We start from the raw sequence: 23,141 nt of genomic DNA, 5'->3' as shown, positions 1-23,141 counted from the left end.
GTGTGACCACACCAACCACTTATGCACACGGCGCATCATTTTCCCCCTTTGTAATCAGAGCTGCCAAACGCTGACTTGCCTCACAGATGTGCAGAGGCCTGTTTATGGTGAGACCCTGGCAGGGATGCCGCTAGCAGGCATGCGAAGCAGTGTCTGGAGAGCACTGCAAAAAGCACTATAGGAATGCTTCTAAGGAACCGATAAATCTTTGCTTCGTTGCTGCTGTGCGTTGTGCAGCAGCTAATGTTCCCATGTAACGGCTGCTGAAGTACATTATCCAGCCATGAGCTCGAGCCAGCGTGCCGCTCAGCATTAGTAAGCAGCACAGACATGGGGGTGTTAGCCCGTTCCCATTTTGACTTTGAACAATATTACAGTCACTTTAAGGCTCTGGCTTGCCTCAGCCATTAAGGGGTTGTTACTCACTGTCTTCTCTGAAGGGAGGGAGCCCACATCCTAAATGTTTTTCTTTTAATAAATGCCATTGACTGGTTTACAACAGGCTCACTACTTAAAAACCAAAACGACCTCCCCCAGCCCCGGGAATATTGCAGTGTAAAGAACTGCAGTAAATTTAAATAGGGAACAACATTATGGGCTGCTAGGGAGCAGATCAAGGCAAGTACAGTGCAACCAGGCATGGGAGGGTCATGCCAATGTACAGGGATCGTCCACTGGCATGGCCACCCTTCTGCCTGTGGGAGGGAGGGAAGTGACCATGTCTCCCTTACCCCCAGCAGCTAGATCAGCCGTTTGGGAAGTTAAGTGACTTGAGTAAAGTCACACGGAGTCAGTGGCAGAGCTAGGAACAGAGCCCATACTGTGGCCTCCTAATCTTAATCCCAAAGCCATTCACTCTCCTCTGCTTGGCTGACCCAATGGCTTCCCACTAGCCCTGCACATTGGCCACCTCAATCCACCACCCCTAGTTTTCTTACCATTGAAAACACATGCCTAATATTCTAAAGGACCCAGTGCCTAGCTGGCATTTCCTGGTATCGGCATCATATGTACTCATGCAAGTTCAATAGGACTATTCATGTGCACACTCAGCATGAGTAAAACCTGTATAATTCAACACTCCCGCAGTGGTAGATATTTCTGACAATCGCCAACAGCGTATTCTGCCCCTTCAATAGCCAAGGCCTGGGACCAGCCATCCCTGGTCATAAAGCAGGTGCAATTGAGGGCAAAAGAGGGCTTTTGCCCGAACGGGAGCAGCATAGCATTTCTGCAAGAACACTGACAATCTTACAGGAGATCGTCAGTGTTCTTGCAGAAATTCAAGCGGCCAGTGTGGACAGCTGGCAAGTTTTTCCGCAAAAGCAGCTGCTTTTGCAGAAAATCTTGCCAGTCTTTAGACGCAGCCCCTATGTATTCGGTGTAGGCCAGTCTTGAAAAGCAAAGGGCAAAGCCCCCTGGGAGCTGTAGCCCAGGGAGCTGAGAAACAGTTTGTGCTTTTTTGCCTATGTTTGGAAAATAAAATGGCTTCTGGAAATAAAAAAAAAAAAAGGAAGAAGAAGATAGACTGTGTGACAGCAGGTGCTTTGTGGGCTAGGGACAAGCCAGCCCCTTGCAATCCCTCATTACTCCCTTTTCTCCCAGGTGTGCTGAGGGTGATAGTTTACCTTGTTTTGTTTCGTTGGCAGCCTGGTCAGCTGCCATTAGAATCAGGGTGAATTTTTCATTTTTCAGCCATGGATCACTGAGCCTCTCACTGGGTTTGGGCAGAGATATTAATCTGAGAAATGGCTTTGCAGGAGCAAATCTTTAAGGCATAAAGAACTTGGATGCTGTTCTAGCCTTAATGTAACAATGGACGTGCTGCTCTAGGATGTTCAGGAGTGATGGACTCTGCATCCCCTGCTCCCTTCGATATCCCAGTTAATACAATATCATTAACTTTGAAAGGTGCTGCAAGTGGTAATGCTTTGGGCCATTAATTCTCACAGTGTCAGCGTGCTCTTGCAATGACATTTACCCTAATTAGTAACGCACCTGGTGTTACCGCTATGGAGCTAGGACCAAGCTGCACTAGTAAGCAAGGGGAGAGGATAGAAAAGGAAAAGGAATATGTAGAGCAAAGGCTTAAAGGAGGGAAAAACAAAGAAAGACCCCACAGGTTACTTGGAGTCCTGTGGCACCTTGTAGACTAACAGATGTATTGGAGCATAAGCTTTCGTGGGCAAAGACCCACTTCGTCAGATACATGCATCTGATGAAGTGGGTCTTTGCCCACGAAAGCGTATGTGCCAATACATCTGTTAGTCTATAAGGTGCCACTGGACTCCTTGTCGCTTTTGCAGATCCAGACTAACACGGCTACCCCTCTGACACAAGTTACTTGAATCCTTTGAGCTGTGGCAGCCTGTCTGTGGATTGTTCAGTACAGTGCTGGAGAGAGCAGGTAGAGGGCGCTAGACCAGGGGGTGTTCCCATCATCCTCATGTTGTCTAAGAGGGAAGCGCAAAGGAAGAGCAGAAAGGGGGTGATCTGAGGTTGTCTTGGGGTGTGTGAGAGATGTTAAGCAATATCAGCAGTTGGAAAGAGGTGAGAACACTAGAAGAGCCAAGAGGTAGCTGAGGAACAGCAAATATTTTGCACTTTGTATGGTCCATCCATGGATCACAATGAGCTTGACAAATTAGTGAATCAAGCCTCCCCTACTCCCCCAAAGCATTGTATGACACCCAGCTAGGGGAAGTGACATGCCCAACAACACATAGCAAGTCTGTGGCAGAGCCAGAAATAAAATCTGGACCTCCAGCTACCCTGACCCAGGCTTTATCCCAGAAGATACTCCATCTCCTACCCTTGTCCATGGTTTCCTACACGGTTAAGCCGTTGCTCGGTGGGAGGCAATATATCCACGCCCTGGGGGAAGACACCACATCAGGACACACCAGGACATGCAGGCCACCAGTGCGGGAGTGATGAGGATGGACTCAAGAGGAAGCCCCACATGGTTGCCTTGGTGAAGTGCTTTTATGGACTGATAAAAAGCATAAAAAGAACTCTCTGGGGAAAAGTGTCCCAGAACCTCAGGTTTTCTGGGGACTCAGTAAGAGAGACAAGCGCAAACCCTGGGGAGTGGGACAGAAGTAGGGATGTTAAAGACTAGTTGACTATCCGATAAGCATTTACTTATTGGATAGTCTATTGACTAGTCGATTTTCTCCCCCCCCCTCCCCCCACCTCCCGTCTCTACGAGATAAAGACGGCAAATGGGGGAGGGGAAGAGGTACTTCAAAGTGGTGGCATTTCAAAGAGGCAGATGTGGAGCCCAGGGTCAGCTAGGGACTCCCCAGCTGATCCCAGGCTCTGCGTGGCATTTCCCCAGAACCCGAGTTCAGCTCAGGAGTCTCCAGCTGACCCCAGGTTCCGCTGCCATGCACAGCCCAGGATCAGCTAGGAGTTCCCAGCTGACCCTGGGCTCCATGGTGCTGGCCCTCTAAAATGCCACCTCTGGCATTTCAGAAGGGCAGATGCCATGGAGCCTCGGGTCAGCTGGGGATTGCCCAGCTGATTCCGGGCTCCCCACGGCATTTCAGCAGAACCCGGGATCAGCTGGGGAGTCCCCAGCTGATCCCGGGTTCTGCTGAAATGCTGCATGGAACTGGGGTCAGCTAGGGAGTCCCCCACTGACCCCGGGCTCCATGGCTTTGAAATGCACAAGAGCCTCTGCTGTGGACTCTTGTACATTTCAAAGTAGGCACCCGCATGCAGCCCAGAGTCAGCAGGACTTCCTGCTGGCCCTGGGCTGTATGCGGAGTTCCACATTCCTCCTTTGAAATGTACAAGAGCCCCTGTGGGGGCTCTTGTACATTTCAAAGGAGGAATGCGGAAGTGCCTATCGACCAGTTGAGTAGTGGATGGAAATTCCATCGACTAGTCAATTAACCACATTTTAACATTCCTAGACAGAAGTAAAGTTAGTCTAAAAAAAATGATGACAGCCACGCACTACTGTCCAACATCTACTGAACTATGTTTGTGCTGCTTGTCAGAGGTGCCCACTCCATGGGTGCTTCAGCCCCGAAGCATCACTGGGGAAAAAAAAAAATGACTGTTCCGAACCAACCAGCCACCTACAGATCAGCTGTTTGGTGGTAGGCACTCGGGGGAGGGGAAAGAGTGGGTCAGGAAAAGGCGAGGTGAGGACAGGGTCTTGTGGGACAGGGCAGAGTGGGGTTGGGAAGAGCTGCAGCAGGGCCTGAGAGCAGAGAGGAGGTGGACCACTCACCTGGAAAAATGAAAGCCAATGCCTGCGTTCCCTGCATTTTGGCACATACAGCCCTGAGTAGGCGTCAGTCACCAGCAGTGATCCCTCTAACTTTTTCCCTCCATGTGCAGGATAAATGTTGTCAAGTGCACAAAGGCATGTGTGGATGTGCACCACCAGTTAACACACATGCTGCCAGCTATGGGAACTCTGCTAATCAGCTCCTGAATCTCTTCTGGGTGGCTGCCCTAGCACTCAGCTGACAGGGAACACTGGTCACCAGGCCTGACCTTGGACAGGTAACTGCTTCAGAGCTACTCAAATCTGTGGCATCTGTCCAGGTCAGGCAATAATTTTTGAAGTGGCCCTGGGCCGCCCCGGAAGGGGCAGGGCCTAATCTGGAAGGGGTGGGGCAGAATGCTTCTGGGCTTCCTCACCCCCAGACCGTAATTGGTATGGGGGTGGGGGAGCCCCTTTGCCCCCCCTTCCCACTAGGCACCCATGCCCCTGGCAGAGCGGAAAGAGGCTTCACACACTCTCCCACCCCCAGGGCCTGATTGGCCCGGAGGCGGGGGAAGTGCGCGAAGCCTCCTCCCGCCCTACCCCTGCCCTGCGAGGAGCATGCGGCACTTCAAAGTGCCATGCGCTGCTCGCAGGGCGGGAGGAGATGTCACGTGCGCTCCCACCCCCAAGTCCTGATTGGCCTGGGGGGGGCTGTGCGAAGCTTCCCTTGCCCTGATCCCGCCCTGCGCAAGCATACGGCACTTTGAAGTGCTGCATGCTGCTCACAGGGCAAGAGGAAGCTTTGGGCGCTCCCCCACCCCCAGACCCTAATTGGCCTGGGGGCAGGGGAATGGCAGGTCCTCCACAGGGCAGATCAACCCACGTGGCGGGCCAGATCCTGCCTGTGGAGGCCCTTTTGTCAAGGTCCACAAGGAGCCATTGCAGCAGGTGGGGATCACCTTTTAAGGGGAGAGGAGGGGCAAGAAATGAGTTGTATCTCCATCTTTGTTGCTAGGCAAATGCACAATCAGCACTTTACACCCAGAAGTTTCTGGAATTGGGTGTAGCCTGTTGCTGGATTCAGGCTCCATGAGGAAAAGTTGGCAGGGCAGCTGCTTTCCAAAAGGCCCAGTGCAGGTTGGAAGACGCTGACACGGAGGAGCAGAAACAGGCTGTTTTCCCCCTGAAGCATTTTGCAGCAAGATGGTTTTTTAAATCTCTATACTTAAACTAACAGCAGTTTCAGCAGAGGAGGGGAAAAGAGTCTGCATTGATTCCAGCTGTACAAGCAAGAAAAAGGCTGATATAGCAGCAGTGCTTTTAACTCAGCAGAGTGAATAGATTTTGGTGATCAAAGACAGAGATTCAGAGGAGCTTTTGGGAACTTTGAGCGACTTCTCGCTGTGCTTGTGGGGACTGAGCAGTTTCGATTGAATTTGTTTTCATTATTCATGTGTAACTGAAGATAATGTGAATTATAGAGTAGCCATGTTGTAAAAAATTAAGTCATTAAGTTGCTTTATTGTAAGATTGTAGAAAGCTGGTACTTATAAATTAAGTTCAATCCTTGGGCTCCTTTTGGACTTGGCTGTAGAGAGGTTGACCCTGTGCAATCTTTGCTGAAAATCCTCAGGGAGTGAATTCCTGTGCCTTTCTGTGGGAATGGAGAAGGGCAGTAAACTCACCCACACAGAGGTGACCCAGAGACAAGCCCAGCTAACACCATACTGCACCAGGAGCCAGAAGGGAAGAGGCTGACACAGGATCCACTACACCAGTGGTTCTCAAGCTTGGTGGCCGCAGCCCGCCCCACTCAACACAAACCATTCTGTGGGCCACCAGCCAACCACCCATGATGACAAAATAGGTGCAGAAGTGGGCTGAGGTGGGGGGGGATCTGGACACAGAGGATGGAGGGCGCTTACCTGGCACTCTGCCCCCCACTGTTCCCATGCTCTGTTCCCCCCCCCCCCGCTCCCATTGGCTGGAATCCTGACCAATGGGAGCAAAAAGAGAAAGCCTCCAGGCTAGTGGTTTCCTGTGCTGCTGTTACTCCAGTTGGAGGAAGGGGGAGCAGCAGTGCACAAAGCTGCTTCCTGCCCCCATGAGCCAGATCCAGCCCACGAGGCTCAGAGCTCGCCCTGCCACACAGCAGGAAGCCAGCACTGGCTCTTCAACCATGTGGGGGTGGGAGGCTGGAGTTACTCATAGACTCATAGACTTTAAGGTCAGAAGGGACCATTATGATCATCTAGTCTGACCCCCTGCACAGTGCAGGCCACAGAATCTCGCCCACCCCTCCTAGAATAATCCTCTCACCTATGTCTCAGATATTGAAGCCTTCCAATATTTTGAAGGCCCCAACATGCAGAGAGTCCTTCAGCTGTGATCTGTGCCCAATGCTACAGAGGAAGGCGAAAAACCTCCAGGGCCTCTGCCAATCTACCCTGGAGGAAAATTCCTTCCTGACCCCAAATATGGCGATCAGCTAAACCCTGAGCATGTGGGCAAGACTCACCAGCCAGACACCCAGAAAGTTCCCTATAGCAACTCCTATCATCCCTCCATTGACCTATTTCCAACTGGAAATGAATGGTCAATTAGTTACCAAGATCATGTTATTTCATCCAACCATCCCCTTATCATAGAATCAGAACTGGAAGAGACCTCAGAAGGTCGTCAAGTCCAGCCCTCCACTCTAGGCAGGACCAATCCCATCTAAATCAACCCGGCCAGGGCTTTGTCAAGCCGAGACTTAAACACCTCTAGGGATGGAGACTCCACTACTTCCCTAGGTAACCCATTCCAATGCTTCACTACCCTCCTAGTAAAATAGTTTTTCCTAATATCCAATCTGGACCTCTCCCACCACAACTTGAGACCATTGCTCCTTGTTCTGCCATCTGTCACTACTGAGAACAGCCTCTCTCCATCCTCTTTGGAACCTCCCTTCAGGAAGTTGAAGGCTGCTATCAAGTCCCCCCTCACTCTTCGCTTCTGCAGACTAAACAGACCCAAGTCCCTCAGCCTCTCCTCGTAGGTCATATGCTCCAGACCCCTAATCATTTTGGTTGCCCTCCGCTGGACCCTCTCCAATGCGTCCGCATCCTTTTTGTAGTGGGGGGCCCAGAACTGGACACAGTACTCCAGATGTGGCCTCAGCACAGCCTTCCCACTGTGGGAACGACCCTGAACTCCGAGCCCACAGACCTCCTGCAAGATGGTCACAGACCACTAGTGGTCCACAGACCACACACACTTGGAGAACCAGCGCGCTACACCAAGTGTTCCCCTCTGCCTATAGGATCCCAGCCATCAAAAGGGCTTGGCTGGGATTTCAGGACTTCCTGATTCCCATCCAGCCAGGATCTGGCAGATTGACTGAAAGCAACAGGGCGTAGGAAAGAAACACAGAATTGTGCCATTTTCTCAAAAATTCGACAGAATGGCAGATGGGGTGAGGAATGTAACTGGAGCGCAGTTCACTTACCCAGGGGAAGGTACAGCAAGTAGCCGTCACTGGTTGTTGCTAAACGGCTCATTCTCGCTGTGGTCGCACACCTCTGCCTGGTAGTAAGAACCAGTTCCCCCAAAAGGCTTGTAGGGAAAGTTCCCATCAGAGAGCAGCGTTGAGAATCAGCCAGTCTGATTGGTTCCTGGGAGAGAGGCTGGCTCTGATGCATATCATAGAAAACGTAACCAAACATTCTAGAACCTTCAAAGAGGTTCCGTTTGGGATCAGCTCTGAACCTTGGCAGCTGGTGGAGTGTGGTCTGTTTGTTCTGAACGTCTGCTCAGTCTGTACCCAGACACAGGAAAGCAGGTGTTCAGAGTAGCAATGCCTCTCACAGCTAACTGTTACACGCAGGAAGGTAAAGAGATGCCAGGAAAATTTGCTCCAAATCCATTCAGTCCTTGGCATTTCTGCTGAGACTGCCAACAAGGGAATTCCCAGTTGAGGTGGCATTTGAGACCCATCAGTTCCCTTTTTCAAATCTTGGCCTGTCTGCCCTCACACTTCAGTAGGTTTAAACAAAACAAAACCCCCAAAACCAACCTTGCTTGGTTTCTCCCAGACACACTGTAGCTATACTCAAGGTAGCGAAGTACCTAAACAACCTATTTCAAAGCGCTACAGCTCTGGCCCAATATAAGTCAACGTGGCTTCATTGAAGCCACAAGAACTATGGCTACTTACTTCAGCTGAGTTTGTAGCCCTCCTACAGTAAAGATTTGAATATATTTTATAATTCTTTTAAAATATTATGGGGCATCAGCAACTGGAACATGTATATTTCAGTCTTCAAGTAAGAGCCTTCTCCTCTCGTATGCATCATCTAAGACAACTTTCCCCTGCTCCCCCATCTCTGCCTCACCCACTCGCCCTCTTGTTTCCAGTTTCAACAGAAAACATCATTGCTCCTTCCTCTTTTCCTTCATTTCTCCTTGCTGCTGGTTAAACGTGCCAAACAGCTTTTAAGAGTCAAAATGAAACTTTTTAAAACAAAGTTTCAGACTAGGTTTGGAGAGAGGGATTTTCTTTAGGGCCCTGGTAGTAGAGCCTTTATCTATAGTGCTTTCAATTAGAGCGCTCGATGTATTTATCCTAGCCACACTCCTGTGCAAGAGGGCTGTGCGCATATCCCCACTTTACACATGGGAAACTGAGGCAAAGAGACTAGAAGACTTGCCCACGGTCATGCATGAAGTCTGAGAGAGAGCAATGAATTGATGCTGCATCTTCAAGTCCCAGAGAAGCATCATAACCACTGGACTATCTTTCCATCCTGTGTAGCAATAGGCTGTCAGTCCCACTTTTTCAGTGGGAGGGAATCTTACTGCTGCCAGGACCCTTTTCAAACCTCCAGAGGTGAAGTGGAGCTTTTCAGGATGACTCTTCAGAAACTCTCTTAGAAGATTAATATTCTCACATTGAGGCCTGACAGCTACTGCTTCTGCCATTCCCAAAGAATTGTTAGCTCAGTGCTGATGAGAGTTTTCTGTTATTCCCCAGGCTCCTAATGTAAGCAAGGTTAGGATCAGAGAGATGTAGGGAATGCCACATAGGATCATGACCCATAGTGAAAATAGCTACCTGAACCAGAGGAAGGAACTTTTTGCTGCAGCTTGATGAGCTTTTTGGCTGTTCTGCAGCTTTGGGAAGCCAGCCGCCAATATTCATCATGACCAGTATAGCTAACAGCAGTTAATTTTGATCACTCTGAAAGGTATTGTGAGAAATCTGCCAGGCAGAGAAGTATGATGTAAGCAAAACTATGAAAGGAACCTGAATGGTTAGTCTAGCGCTAAACCAGTGGTCATCAAACTTTTTTTTTTTACCACCCACTTGAAGAAAATTGTTGATGTCTATGACCCAGCTTAATTACATCTTTTAATTAGAGTGCAGGCTCCGGGGTGGGGCTGAGGAGTTTAGGGTGCGGGTGGTGGTGGTGAAGGCTTTGCTTAGGGGTTTGGGCTCTGCAGTGGGGCCAAAGATGAGGAGTTTGAGGTGCAGACTGGGGGATGGAGCATAGGGGTGCACCAGGGGTTTCTGGGTTGGGGGGAGACAAGCACAGGGCCGGGACAGTGGATTGTTGGGGCACAGGCTGACCTCCAGCGTCTCCTAGTCAGTGATGCAGTGGGATGGTGAGGCAGGCTTCCTGCCTGTCCTGGCACAGTGGACTACACTGCACCTTAGAAGTGGCCCACAACAGATCCAGCTCCACAGTTTGTCCCTGCCCCCAAACTCTGGCCCCATACACCCATTGGCCGGTTCCTGGTTTGTCACCAGGCATGGCCAAGCACAAATGGAAGGAGCTCATTTTGGGCTTGGTTTGAAATAGGTTTGGCCTGTTTTGCTTTTTTAATCTTGTGAGAGTTGGCTACTCTCCCCCATCTAGGAGCCAGATCTGTTTCAGACCTGCTTCCAGGGCACAGCGCGGTCTGCAGTACCAGGACAGGCAGGAAGCTGCCTTCGCACCCCCACTGGTCACCTTGTCATCCTACAGCTAGGCAACCCAGAGCCATGATCCAGTATTGGGCTGCCACCCAGTAAATCACTGGTCTAAACCCTCCCAAAGACTGGAGGAGCTTCCATTTGGTCTCAGATCACAAATACGGGGGCTTTCTCCAAACCACTGAGTGTTGGAGATCCAGATTCAGACTTCTGGCAAGAGAGCCGTTTCTGGGGGCTGCTCCAACCCTGGAATGAACGCCGGCAGGATCTAAGCACCACCCCAAACCTCACCACCCTCCCACTGCAAGTGTACGGTATGTTTTTAGACCTGCCATAATAAATACAAGCTTGTGCTGAGTATTTAGAAAGAAAATTTGAAAAAATATTGTCCTCATACAAGCTCCCCCGTGCATGCAACTGAGGTGGAGGAGAGGGGAAAATGAAACCATGATAGATGCTAGTCTGTAAATCTCTCTCAGCTCCATTTGCATGCTATTTCCCCGGGCTGTATACTGCAAAGCCCCTGGTGCAAGGTAGTAGCCGGCGTGCGCCTGCAGGGCAGAAGAGTTTAACCGTAACGGTCACCAATAAGCTAGTGCTTATTGGTGAACTGGTTAAACAGTTAAACTCTTACATCTCTAATACAGACACTGCAAACCGGGGTGGGGAACCTAAAGCCCGGGGCCAAATGCAGCTCCCAACTCGCCTGGATCCGTCCCCCGAGGCATCCCCTAGCCTTGGGGAGCCTGCGCTGGCTCTTCAGCCCCCTACTGTCTCCCCACCGGGATGGAGCACACACAATCGACTAGCGTAGGCCCCACTAGGCTTGTGTGTGCAAGGGGAATGTGGGGCGCGTCTTTCTCCTTCTAAGTCAAGGGCCACGTCAGTGAGGGTGTGTTCTTTTGGATTTTTGCTTTTCACTTGCGTGTGGCCCCCGACTGATTTTCCTGTGGGTCATGGACCCCCGGCCCAAAAAAAGATTCCCTGCCTACCCCTGCTGTAAACAGAACTGCTTCTGCCAAGTGCTGCCTTCTAGGGGCTTTGACTGTCCTGAGACATTAGCTCAGACCTCACGGCACAACTACCTGCTTTATTACAGTGCTCATCAGAATGGATGGCCCCTTCTCCAAGCAAGTACATGACTATAGATACCAAAAGGGAATATGAGAGTCGTTCCGCCTCCCAGAGTTGAAGATAAGAGTGTATTGAAGGGATGTGTATACCATGGCTGTCGCATTGCTCAAGATGACAGCATCAGTCAGACCAAGGCAGAAGACAGAGAGCGATCCATCCTCTTAGGTGAGGTGAATGCTGATGTAAAAATGTATCTAGCGAAACCTTGGGTCAGATATTCAGCAAGTATAAGACTGTTGGGCTCATGGATATCAATGAAAGTAGGGCATTTTACACGTTCCAAAGAACTGGCCCCACGTCTAGGGAGAAGAGCTGGCAATAAATTATTAAATAAAATTGCAGTTCTGCACCCAGAAATATTTGGTTTTATTTCCCTGCTGGGGCAGCATAATAAGCCACTCTGTTATCATACATTTCTGTCACAGTGACCAGCTGTCTGCTGTTTAGTCAAATCTTCGGGAACTCTGATCCACTTCTTACTCAACTGCATAAACATTTAAACGGGGGAGTTTGTCGGACTGATGCTCAAGCTGTTTGTATGCAACACCCTCTGCCTGAATTCCTTTCAGGCCACCAAGGTATTAAATGAATGGTGTTTATAACATGCAATAAAACAGAAGCTTTTGCTCCAGTGACAAGCATGAAAATGTGAGAGACATGCTGGTCTCTTTCTCCCATGCGAACAGAAGGGCGATTTATAAACAAAACGCTTCTCCAAGTTGCTCACTTGAGAGATCTGCCAGGTTGATTCCCCCATCTTTCCCTGCTCCCTTCATTATCTGAATTAGCAGACAGTTTTTTTCGGATCGTTTTAGTAAAGGGATGGATGATTCAGTGCATAGGGAAATGGAGAACTTCCCTGGAAGGTGTGAGAGGAGGGTTCTACTCCTGAACTTCCAGTGCTCTTGGGCATCTTTGTACCTTTGTTTCCTCTCTGACCCCTGTTGTTTATTTAAACAATAAGCTTTTTGGGCAGGGACATTCTCTTACTAGAGGTTTTGGACAATGCTCAGCACAGCTGGGTCCTAACCTTCATGCCACCATCCGACAGAATCAGAACAAGTCGCTCTTTCTAATCTTATAGCAGGACCCCTTGCTTGAGCTGTGACTGCTGGAGGGACTGTGGAATCCCCAGGTGTTCCTGGATTCCAGGGTGGCAACAGTGGTGAAAATAATCTTTTCCCCATCTACATTTAGGAAAGTGGCTGCAACTGTTTCTATGAGATCCAGCCTTTGCTACCATGATCTAGCCCACCACTATCCAGAGAATGGACATGCTCTGCATCAGGCTACACTAAGTCACTTCCAAGAACATAAGAACGGCCACACCGGGTCAGATCAAAGGTCCATCTAGCCCAGTATCCTGTCTGCCGACAGTGGCCAATGCCAGATGTCCCAGAGGGAGTGAACAGAACAGGTAATCCTCATGTGATTCCTCTCCTGTCATCCATTTCCAGCTTTTGACAAACAGAGGCTAGGGGCACCATTCCTACCCATCTTAGCTAATAGCCATTGATGGACCTAACCTCCATGAATTTATCTAGTTGTTTTTTGATCCCTATTAAAGTCCTGGGCTGTGTCTACACTGGCATGAATTTCCGGAAATGCTTAAAACGGAATACTATTCAGTTTTCAGTTTTTCCGGAAAAGGAGCGTCTACATTGGCAGGCTGCTTTTCCGGAAAAGCGTCTGTGGCCAATGTAGACGCACTTTTCTGGAAAAGAGCCCCGATCGCCATTTTCGCGATCGGGGCTTATTTCCGGAAAAGACTACTGGGCTGTCTACACTGGCCCTTTTCCGGAACAGTGTTCCGGAATAAGGACTTATGCCTGAGCGGGAGCAGAATAGTTTTTCCGGAATAGCGGCTGATTTTGTACAGTAGAGCGTCGTTGCTTTTCCGGAAATTCAAGGGCCAGTGTAGACAGTTCGCAGCTTATTCCGGAAAAGCGGCTGATTTTCCAGAATAAGTGGCCCAGTGTAGACACAGCCCTGGTGTTCACAACATCCTCTGGCAAGGAGTTCCACTGGTTGACTGTGTGCTGTGTGAAGAAAAAAGAAACAAAAGGCAGTTTTAAACCTTATACCTATTAATTTCATTTGGTGACCCCCTAATTCTTGTCTTATGGGAACAAGTAAATAATTTTTCTTTATTCGCTTTTTCCACTTCAGTCATAATTTTATAGACGTCTATCATATCCCCCTTTAGTCTCCTCTTTTCTAAACTGAAAAGTCCAAGTCTTTTTAATCTCTCTTCATAAGGGACCCGTTCCAAACCCCAAATCATTTTTGTTGCCCTTTTCTGAACCTTTTCCAATGCCAATATATCTTTTTTGAGATGAGGTGACCACATCTGTACTCAGTATTCAAGATGTGGGTGTACCATGGTTTTATATAGAGGCAATAAGAGATTCTCTGTCTTATTCTCTATCCCTTTTTTAATTATTCCTAACATTCTGTTTGCTTTTTTGACTGATGCTTCACATTGAGCAGATGTTTTCAGAGCAGATGTTTTCAGAGAACTATCCACAATAACTCCAAGATCTTTCTCTTGAGTAGTTATAGCTAAATTAGTCCCCATCATATTGTGCATATATAGTTGGGATTGGAAAAAATAGTGTGCATTACTTTACATTTATCAACATTAAATTTCATTTGCCATTTTGTTGCCCAATCACTTAGTCTGGTGAGATATTTTTGAAGCTCTTCACAGTCTGCTTTGTCTTAACTATCTACAAATTTTGCCACTGTTTACCCCTTTCTCCAGATCATTTATAAATAGGTCAAATAGGATTGGCCCCAGAATAGACCCTAGGGGGACACCACTAGTTACTTGTCTCCATTCTCTAAAAACTTACCATTTATTCCTAAACTTTGTTTCCTGTCTTTTAACCAGTTATCAACCCATGAGAGGACCTTCCCTCTCATCCCATTACAGCTAACTTTGCTTAAGAGCCTTTGGTGAGGGACCTTGTCAAAGGCTTTCTGGAAATCTAAGTACAATATATCTACTGGATCCCCCTTGTCCACATGTTTGTTGACCCCCTCAAAGAACCCAAAGATGTGATTTCCCTTTACAGAAACCATGTTGACTTTTCCCCAACAAATTATGTTCAGCTATGTGTCTGACAATTTTATTCTTTACTATAGTTTCAACTAATTTACCCATTATTGATGTTAAACTTACAAGTCTGTAATTGCCAGGATCACCTCTAGAGCCCTTTTAAAATATTGGCATCACATTAGCTATCTTCCAGTCATTAGGTACAGACACTGATTTAAAGGAGAGGTTATAAACCACAGTTAATAGTTCTACAATTTCTCATTTGAGTTTTCGGAATTCTTGGGTGAATGCCATCTGGTTCTGGTGACTTGTTACTGTTAAGTTCATCAATTTGTTCCAAAACCTCCTCTAATGACACCTCAATCTGGGACAATTCCTTAGATTGGTCACCTAAAAAGAATGGCTCAGGTTTGGGAATCTCCCCAGTATCCTCAGCAGTGAAGACTGAAGAAAAGAATTCATTTAGTCTCTCCGCAATGACTTTATCGTCTTTGAGTGCTCCTTTAGCATCTCGATTGTCCAGTGGCCCCACTGGTTGTTTAGCTTCTGATGTACTTAAACATGTTGCTATTGCTATTGAGGTTTTGGTTAGCATAAACTCCTTTTTGGTTTTTCTTATTGTATTTTTACACTTAATCTGACGGAGCTTATGCTCCTTTCTATTTTCCTCAGTAGGATTTAACTTCCACTTTTCAAATGATGTCTTTTTAATCTCTCGCTGCTTCTTTTACTTGGTTAAGGCAAGCCACGGTGGCACTTTTTTTTTTTCTTACTGTGTTTTTTAATTTGGGGTCTACATTTCAGTATAACTGTTCTGTCTTTCCAAGTTGGTGCAGAATGTGATCACATGTCACCCACACACCTACTGGGTGTGGTTCACTGTCCCATCTAGTGGCACTAAGATTTTTAATATATATATAGAGAGAGAGAGAGAAGAAGGAAAAAGGGAATTTGCTCTTTGGCCTTACTGAGAGCCAGCTGGCTTTTAACTCAAGCTATAGTGGCTCATGCACTGAACGTCAGAGGTCCTAGGCTTGGTTCTGCCTATCGGCAGTACACACACACTTGCTAGGCAGGGATAGCCTCAAGGTCATATTACACCTGTTCTCCGGCAACTGTAGAGTTTCCTGTTTGTTTCAAGCTATGGAACTGGATCCTTAAAGCCTTATGTGACCTGGTTCCTGGCTGTCTGGGAAACTACCTCTTTCTTTAGAGGCTTGAGATGCGACTGCAGTACCACTCCCTTGCCCTGAAAGCCCGAGGACTACAGGCAGAACGTTGTTGGTGGAGAGGACTATGGTTCTGACAATTAAGAGTCAGAACTCACTGACTAGAGATCTACCATCTCTTGGCTCAGGCATTCGCCTGGAGGTCTGGGAAACAAAGGAGCAGGTTGATTTGCAATGTTTGGAAATGTTATTTTGGTCCTATTTTAAAAGGCACATTAAAGGAAAAACAGAGTGTTGAGGGGCAGACACGAGTCACAAGGGGCACCAATCTCATGTGTTGTACGATAAGACTGCTACAGCAGAGGAAGCTTGTACACCCGATTAATATCAGACTCAATTCAGTAAAATGGAGACAAATTGGGCTGTTGTGCATTGCCACACCAGATGCTCCTGGGAAACCACTGGTGTCATGGCATGTTATCAGGTCATTAATATTGCAGCATCTCCCAGGTGATCACAGCCAGATTGGGGCTCTGTCATGCTAAGCACTGTGCACAGTGCTTACAGTCCTCTACGCTTGCAGTCGCTCAGGGTGTTACTGGACTCATTGGCTGCAGGACTCAAGGACGATCTTTTTAAAACAATTTGGCTGCAATCTGGAATTCAAAGTCACTGTAAAGGGTCCACTACTCACCAGTACAGCACCTTCTCCCAGCTGCACAGGGATCTAGCTCTGCACTGGTGTGATGCCTCTTTCCATCATTTGTTCTCACCATGACACTCTTTGCTCTCTCTTCATAATTTGGTTGCTCCCCCTTCATGACTTAGCCATGTGGCCAACTCACAAGTGTCCTCCCTTCCACTGTATTACCACAGTCTTTCACACCACCCCACGCAGTCCTTAGATCTACTGGGCTGCCTGATCCGCTCCCTTGGTGAGATCATAGACTTAGATGCAGAGAATCCTCCAGCAAGTGATCCATGCCCCATGCTACAAAGGAAGGCGAACATCATCCCTGATAGATGTTTATCTAACCTGCTCTTAAATATCTCCAGTGATGGAGATTCCACAACCTCCCTAGGCAACTTATTCCAGTGCATAGCCACCCTGACAGGAAGTTTTTCCTAATGTCCTACCTAAACCTCCCTTGCTGCAATTTGAACCCCATTGCTTCTTGTCCTATTATCAGAGGTTAGGGAGAATATTTTTTCTCCCTTCTCCTTGTGACACCCTTTTAGATACCTGAATATCACTATCATGTCCCCTCTTAATCTTCTCTTTTCCAAACTAAACAAGCTCAATTCTTTCACAGTCTTTCCTGATAGGTCACATTTTCTCGACTTTTAAATCATTTTTGTTGCTCTTCTCTGGACCTTCTCTAATTTCTCCACATCTTTCCTGAAATGTGGTGTCCAGAATTGGACACAATACTCCAGTTGAGGCCTAATCAATGCAAAGTAGAGCAGAAGAATTACTTATTGTGTCTTGCTTACTACATTCCTGTTAATGCATCCCAGAATGATGTTTGCTTTTTTTGCAACAGTGTCACACTTTTGACTCATATTTAGTTGCAACAGTGTCACACTATGAACCCTACATCTCTTTCTGCAGTACTCCTTCCTAGACCGTCACTTCCCATTGTGTAGGTGTGAAACAAATTCTTCCTCCCTAAGTGGAATACTTTGCATTTGTCCTTATTGAACTTCATCCTATTTACCTCAGACCATTTCTTCAGATCATTTTGAATTATGACCCTATCCTCCAAAGCACTTGCAACACAGCAGCTTGGTATCATCCACAAACTTTATACGTGTCCTCTCTAAGCCACTATCTAAATAGTTGATGAAGATATTGAACAGCACTGGTCCCAAAACTAATCCCTGTGGAACCCCACTTGTTAGCTACTTTCTGAGATTGGTTCTCTCAAAAATATGGGATAGGGCATATCTAACCAGTTATAGCCCCATCTATGTTGTATTTCCCTTGTTTATTGATAAGGTCATGTGAAACTATATCCAATGCCTTACTAAAGTCTAGGTATACTGCATCTACCACTTCCCCCATATCCACAAGGCTTGTTATCCTATCAAAGAAAGCTGTCAGATGGTTTGCCATAATTTGTTCTTTATAAATCCATGCTGACTGTTACTTATCACCTTATCTTCCAGAGGGATTCCTAAATTATTTGCTCCATTATCTTTCCTGGCACAGAAGTTAAACTGACTGGTCTGTAGTTTCCTTGGTTGTCCTTATTTCCCTTTTTATAGATGGGCTCTACATTTGCCCTTTTCCAGACTTCTGGAATCTCTCCCATCTTCCAAGACTTTTCAAAGAGGATAGCTAGAACTATCATCTTTGAATGTGGAACTCCAGCTAGGTAAAGCCTGAGAGATTTTGCACTGGGCCCTAACTCTGAGAAAGAGCTGAGGGCTCCCTCTGTAAACAGAGAGAATTGCTGAATAAGGGTTGGGGCCTGGAGGACTGATATGTAGGGAACTCCAGGAGGAGAATGTTGTAATTACTTGTGTATTGTGAGTTATTAAAAGACCCTGAAGAGGGGAGAATCTGGTATTGGAGTCACCAGAGTGACCTCTGGCCACAAGAGGGTGCTCAAGAGGCAGAAGGATGAATGGCCTTGGCACAGTGATCAAAAAGGACAAAGTCACCAACCATTCAGTGCCTTTGTTTCCCTTTCCGGAGACTTTGCCAACTGGACTCTCTCAGCCATTACTTTGTCCTTCCCTCTAGATGAGAAACACAAATGGGATATGCAGCCCACTTTGTACTTAGCGTTTTGCTGGACTAAATCTCTAAAGTGGGAGGAATACAACTACGAGGTATTCCAAGGACACGCTGACCATGTTCGTCTGTGGCTATGTAATGATTGTGAAATAGTGTCACAAACTGTTGTGCAATCAATTCACACCACATTCATCAATATCACACTATTATGATGTATCACATGGGCACCTTTGACCCTGAATTGAGATGTATGAAGACAAAAATCTATGAAGAATAAAAGCCTAGATTATGGAGAAACACTGAGTGCTTTTTTGGCCATCTGCCACCCTTTGGCTGGTGGCTGGTTATTAAAGCTGAAGACATTCCAAGGGAGACAGGAAGAGATGGCAGAATACTAGGACAATGGGCATGCTAGATAAATAGATGGATAGGTTGCCATGGGCCCGGTTTTTAAGTGAACCTCTTGCTTTGGGCTTTCAATCAGTTGAGGGTGTGGGCAAGGGCAAACTTAGCACCTATCTTTAAAAATGGGACCAAAGAGGACCTAGGACACTACAATCTAGTCAGCCTAACTTGGATATTGGAGAGACAGAGAAACAAATTATTAAACAATGTGTGAACACCTGCAGGTAATGAGGTAAGTGATAATCACCAAGGATTTGTCAGGAATCACTCATGTCAGACCAAACTGATGTCCTTCTTTGATGGGATTATTGACCTAGTGGATACACAGGGAAGTAGTAGATGTGATATAGGCCTGGTCTACACTACTGCAGGCCATCGATTTAAGTTACACAACTTCAGCTACGTGAGTAACATAGCTGAAGCTGACATATTTAGATCAACTTACCACAGTGTCTTTGCTGCAGGGAGTCGTCGATAGCAGACACGCTCCCATAGACTCCGCCTATGCTTCTCATTCAGGTAGCGTACTGGAGTCGACGGGAGAGCAGCCACACTGCTTTGTGTAGGCAGATGCTGCCTCGAGCAAAGCTAGTCAGTGTGTACGTTCACCAACAATGGGAATTTCACCTCCCGCTTGCTGTGGTGATATTCTCAGAGAACAGAATGTGGTGCATACAGCTGTGGCAAAGCACGAGTGACAGAGCATATAGCGGCAAGACTATATATTTAGACTTCATGATTTCACGTAGAGATAGAAAACGGAGTTCACCTCAGTTAGAGCAGCTGAAAATAGCAACTCCGGTCCCCGTTAGCACTGGGAAGATGCCAGAATTTGTTGCTCAATTTTATCCTATTTTTTCTACAACAAATTACAGTGGATCAGTATTTGATTTTGCAGAAATGATGTAACAGCAGCCCTCTTCCTTCTCTGATCCGCCCCTTGTGTCCCCCACCCCAGGATACACTTCTCAATTCCCACCTCTTCCTCTCTCAACCTCCTTTTTCCCCATCCAGTCCTTATCTTCCCCCCTCCTTGCCCAGTCTCCCCTCTCCATGCCTTCACGTATTGCAATCATTTCTCCCTGAGCTGTAGTGACATTGCCTTTGCTCTAGTGCAGTTCACCCACTTTGCTCTGTGACTGCAGTGGTATCAGACTCTGACCACATTGTGCCAAAAACACTCATAAGACCATGCAAATTTGCAAGAAGTTTTCCAGCTCCCTTAAAAGCATATTCTACACCTGCTTAGACTCAGGGCCTCTTACCACCAGCTAGCTTATATTCCCCTTGCAGCTCTGAGTGTGACCCACTAAGCCTAAGGGGATCTAAGTCAGTCTGACCTACCCCAGCTCCTCAGTGCATACAGCAGTGATGGGGAACCCAAGTCAGTGAGCGCGGTGCATGAGTGTCCTCCTTCTCAATGGGCCTCAAGATTGTCGTAACCAAGATGGTCTCCCAAGATAGGCTAGTTTTGCGAACTGCGCTTATGCACCTAGAATTTGCAGGGTGTGTCGATTGAACATGAGCAGCGCTTCGATTGGTGGCAGAGGGAGTGCACAGCTCTCACACTGAACGTTGCGTGCCATCAGCACGCACCTCACTTCACGGGCCCTTGCTCTAGGTGTGTGTCACTTTAGTAATACCGATAGGAAATAAACTATGCAGATGGAAGCCAACGGAATCTGTCAACCCTGAGTGTGGGCAATGGTAAACAAAATGTATCATAGGCCACACATAGAACCGCAATGAGCTGCATGTGGCCTATGGGATGCAGGTTGCCCTCCACGGGTATATGCTATGCCAACTAAAACGCCCGTACATACCAGTAAAAATATGTGTAAATAAGTTTATGGAGACCATGTTAGTGTATGGAGTTCTAACTTCTACCACTTTACACATAGCTCAGAAAAAGTGTGCAGACTAATAGGTTTTCACCAAAGAATGCAATTTCAAGTAATCCAAAATGACTTGCAAATTTGCAGTTTTGGGGCCGGAGGGGTAGAAAAAAGTTCAAAACGTCACAATGGGTCAACATTTTCAAACCGATGTGTTTCAACTTTTCATTTCAAAACCGAAGTGTGTCTCAAAAGTTGGCTAGATTTATTTTAAAACCCAACACCACATAAGCAGAATAAATGGAAAGCCAATTGTTTCAGAGCCAACAAAAGGCTTGGCTCGAGCTGAAATGAAATGTTTCAGTTTCTTGTTTTCATGAGAAAAAACCAGAAAAAAATGGGCCAACAGAACAGTTTTGGATTTTTGGTTCAGCCACTGAACCCCCAAAAATTCAGTGATTTGCTCGACTTGACTTGCACACCACCACCTGCCGCTTTGACCCTGTCACTGAGAAAGCACGAAGACTACAAAGTTTTTTGCATGGGAGTCCAGCAGATGGCACTGTCTTCTTAACATTCAACTATTTCTATAAACAAATACACTTAGGGTTATTATGGAGCACATGGAAAGGGTTTCATTTAACTTTTCAGCATAGTTCCAGTCCAAGAGGACACACTGTATGGGTCCTAATGGGGAGGATCAGAAAAAAGTTCTCCTGAACAGATCAACTGGAAAGGAAACAATTGATGTGTCCAGATCAAATATGCCGGAAAAAATTTCCCCATTAACTGATTCTCTGAGGCCATTTATTCATGCTACTGTGCATGATTGAGTCTTAGATAAAAGACCAATAAGCAGTTATTAAACAAGTGGTTTTCATAGTTTTATTTCCTGTGTATAAAAGGTGTTTCCTCCTCTAGGATATACACACAGGATCCTCCAGCCCTACCACTTGAAAATTACAAGCTGAGTAAACAATAGATTTATAGTGTTAGAAATCAGCCCCTTTATTCTTATTTACATACAGAAGAATGGTGCCAGGAGGCTCTAGCTGAGGTAGGGGTGGGTCCCCCTGTGCTAGCTACTGTAAAGACATATTTGACAAGACAGTCCTTGGGAAATAGTATCCCTATTTAGACAGGGAACGGAGGCAGACCAGGGGTTTAAGTGGTTCATTAACACTAACATTCAACTATTTTAAACTATGTTCCACGGAACACTGGTGTTCCGTGAACAACTCGCAGGTGTGCCACGACCTCTTCTTTGTTTGTGTTACTTCTTTGTTTGTGTCTTTTTTTTTTTTGGTCTGACGACAATTTTTTTTTTTTTTTTTTTTTAAACACAAAAATGTTCATAGGTGTTCTTCATAAAAAATTATTATTGTTTGGTGTCCCGTGGTCTCAAAAAGTTTAAGAAACACTGGTCTAAGGTCATCCAGAAAGTCTGTGGCAAAGCTGGAAAGTGACACCTGCTCTCCTATGTCTCATCCAGTGCCTTAACCTCTCCTTGTCTAGTCCCACTACTGAGGGTTTGATCGGTTGTTCACAGAAGCAGGGCCATCCCAAGGGGGGGCATGGGGCCTGCCTGAGGCAACCCCCCACAGTGCACAAGACCTGGGGCAATCCCCCTATTATTGGTCCCACCCCTGCTCCACCCCTTTCACAAGCCCCGCCCTTGTCCTGCCCTGTCCCACCTCCTTGCACCTTACCCCAAGCAACACAGAGATGCCAAGATGCAGCGGGGTGGAGCAGGCTGCTGAGTTACTCCAGCTCCTGCCACCGCCCATGTGGTGAGGGGGGTGGCAACCCCAGCTGCCACCGCTGCACCAGACCCCCTATAATCCCCAGGGTCCCTCCCAGCCATACAATGCAAAGCATGGGGCACCCCTCCCCCCCATTTGACCTGTGGAAGGAGAGTTCTGCGCAGAGTAGGGGCAGTTTTGATGGCACCTTCCCCTGTTCTAACAGTGCTCAGACCAGGTCAGACTAGATCATCGGTGTGACAGGTTGAATCCCAGAAGTCCACTTGGGGTTGTCCCTGGTGTGTGGATTGTGCCATTGATGCCTGCCTTCCAGCTCTCTGGGCTCCCCACCACCCTGTCCTGTTGGGCCAGATCCTCTGGTCTCCCTCAGCCAAGGCCCAGAGCTGGGGTTTCCACCTCCCAGCAGAGCAACACAAACACTGAACCAGCTCTGCTCAGCTCCAAGGACTCAGAGCCCAGGAAACCAACCCCCAAAAGGGACTAAAACCACCAATAAATCTATCTTACTCTATGTAAAAGTTTTACACAGTGAAAGCCCGCTTTATCCATGAAAGAGAGATATGCATAGTGGTTGCTTCCCCCCCATAACAATTATTTACACTGGGCTTGATAATAAACAAAAGTGTTTTCTTAGGTACAAAAAGCAGGGTTTAAATGGCTGCAAGTGTTAACAGTCAGATCAAAGTAAGTTATTAAATTAAAATGAACAAAAACCACTTAGCTAGTGTTAAGCCACTAAGAAACTTGTTACATGTAAATTCTTACCTTAAACAGCTGGTCTTATCTCAGGTAAAAAGCTTGGAGTCAGAGTTGATCTTTCCTCTGGCCTAAATCTACAGCTTCTTCAAAG

General features: G+C 47.0%; 1 protein-coding gene across 1 annotated transcript in view; it reads right to left on the bottom strand.

The window, feature by feature from the left end:
• Nucleotides 1–23,141, bottom strand: part of SLC15A2 (solute carrier family 15 member 2) — a 137,461-nt gene extending 114,320 nt beyond the window's left edge. Inside the window, exon 1 of the mRNA XM_075933107.2 lies at nt 23,057–23,141. The gene's annotated coding sequence lies outside the window, so the exon portion shown is untranslated. The remainder of the gene's footprint in view (nt 1–23,056) is intronic.

The sequence above is a fragment of the Pelodiscus sinensis genome, chromosome 7 (genome assembly GCF_052426305.1).
Source record: "Pelodiscus sinensis isolate ZL-2025 chromosome 7, ASM5242630v1, whole genome shotgun sequence".
Taxonomy (NCBI): domain Eukaryota; kingdom Metazoa; phylum Chordata; order Testudines; family Trionychidae; genus Pelodiscus; species Pelodiscus sinensis.
The sequence above is the reverse complement of the archived record's forward strand: the minus strand, read 5'-3'. Positions and strand labels throughout refer to the sequence as shown.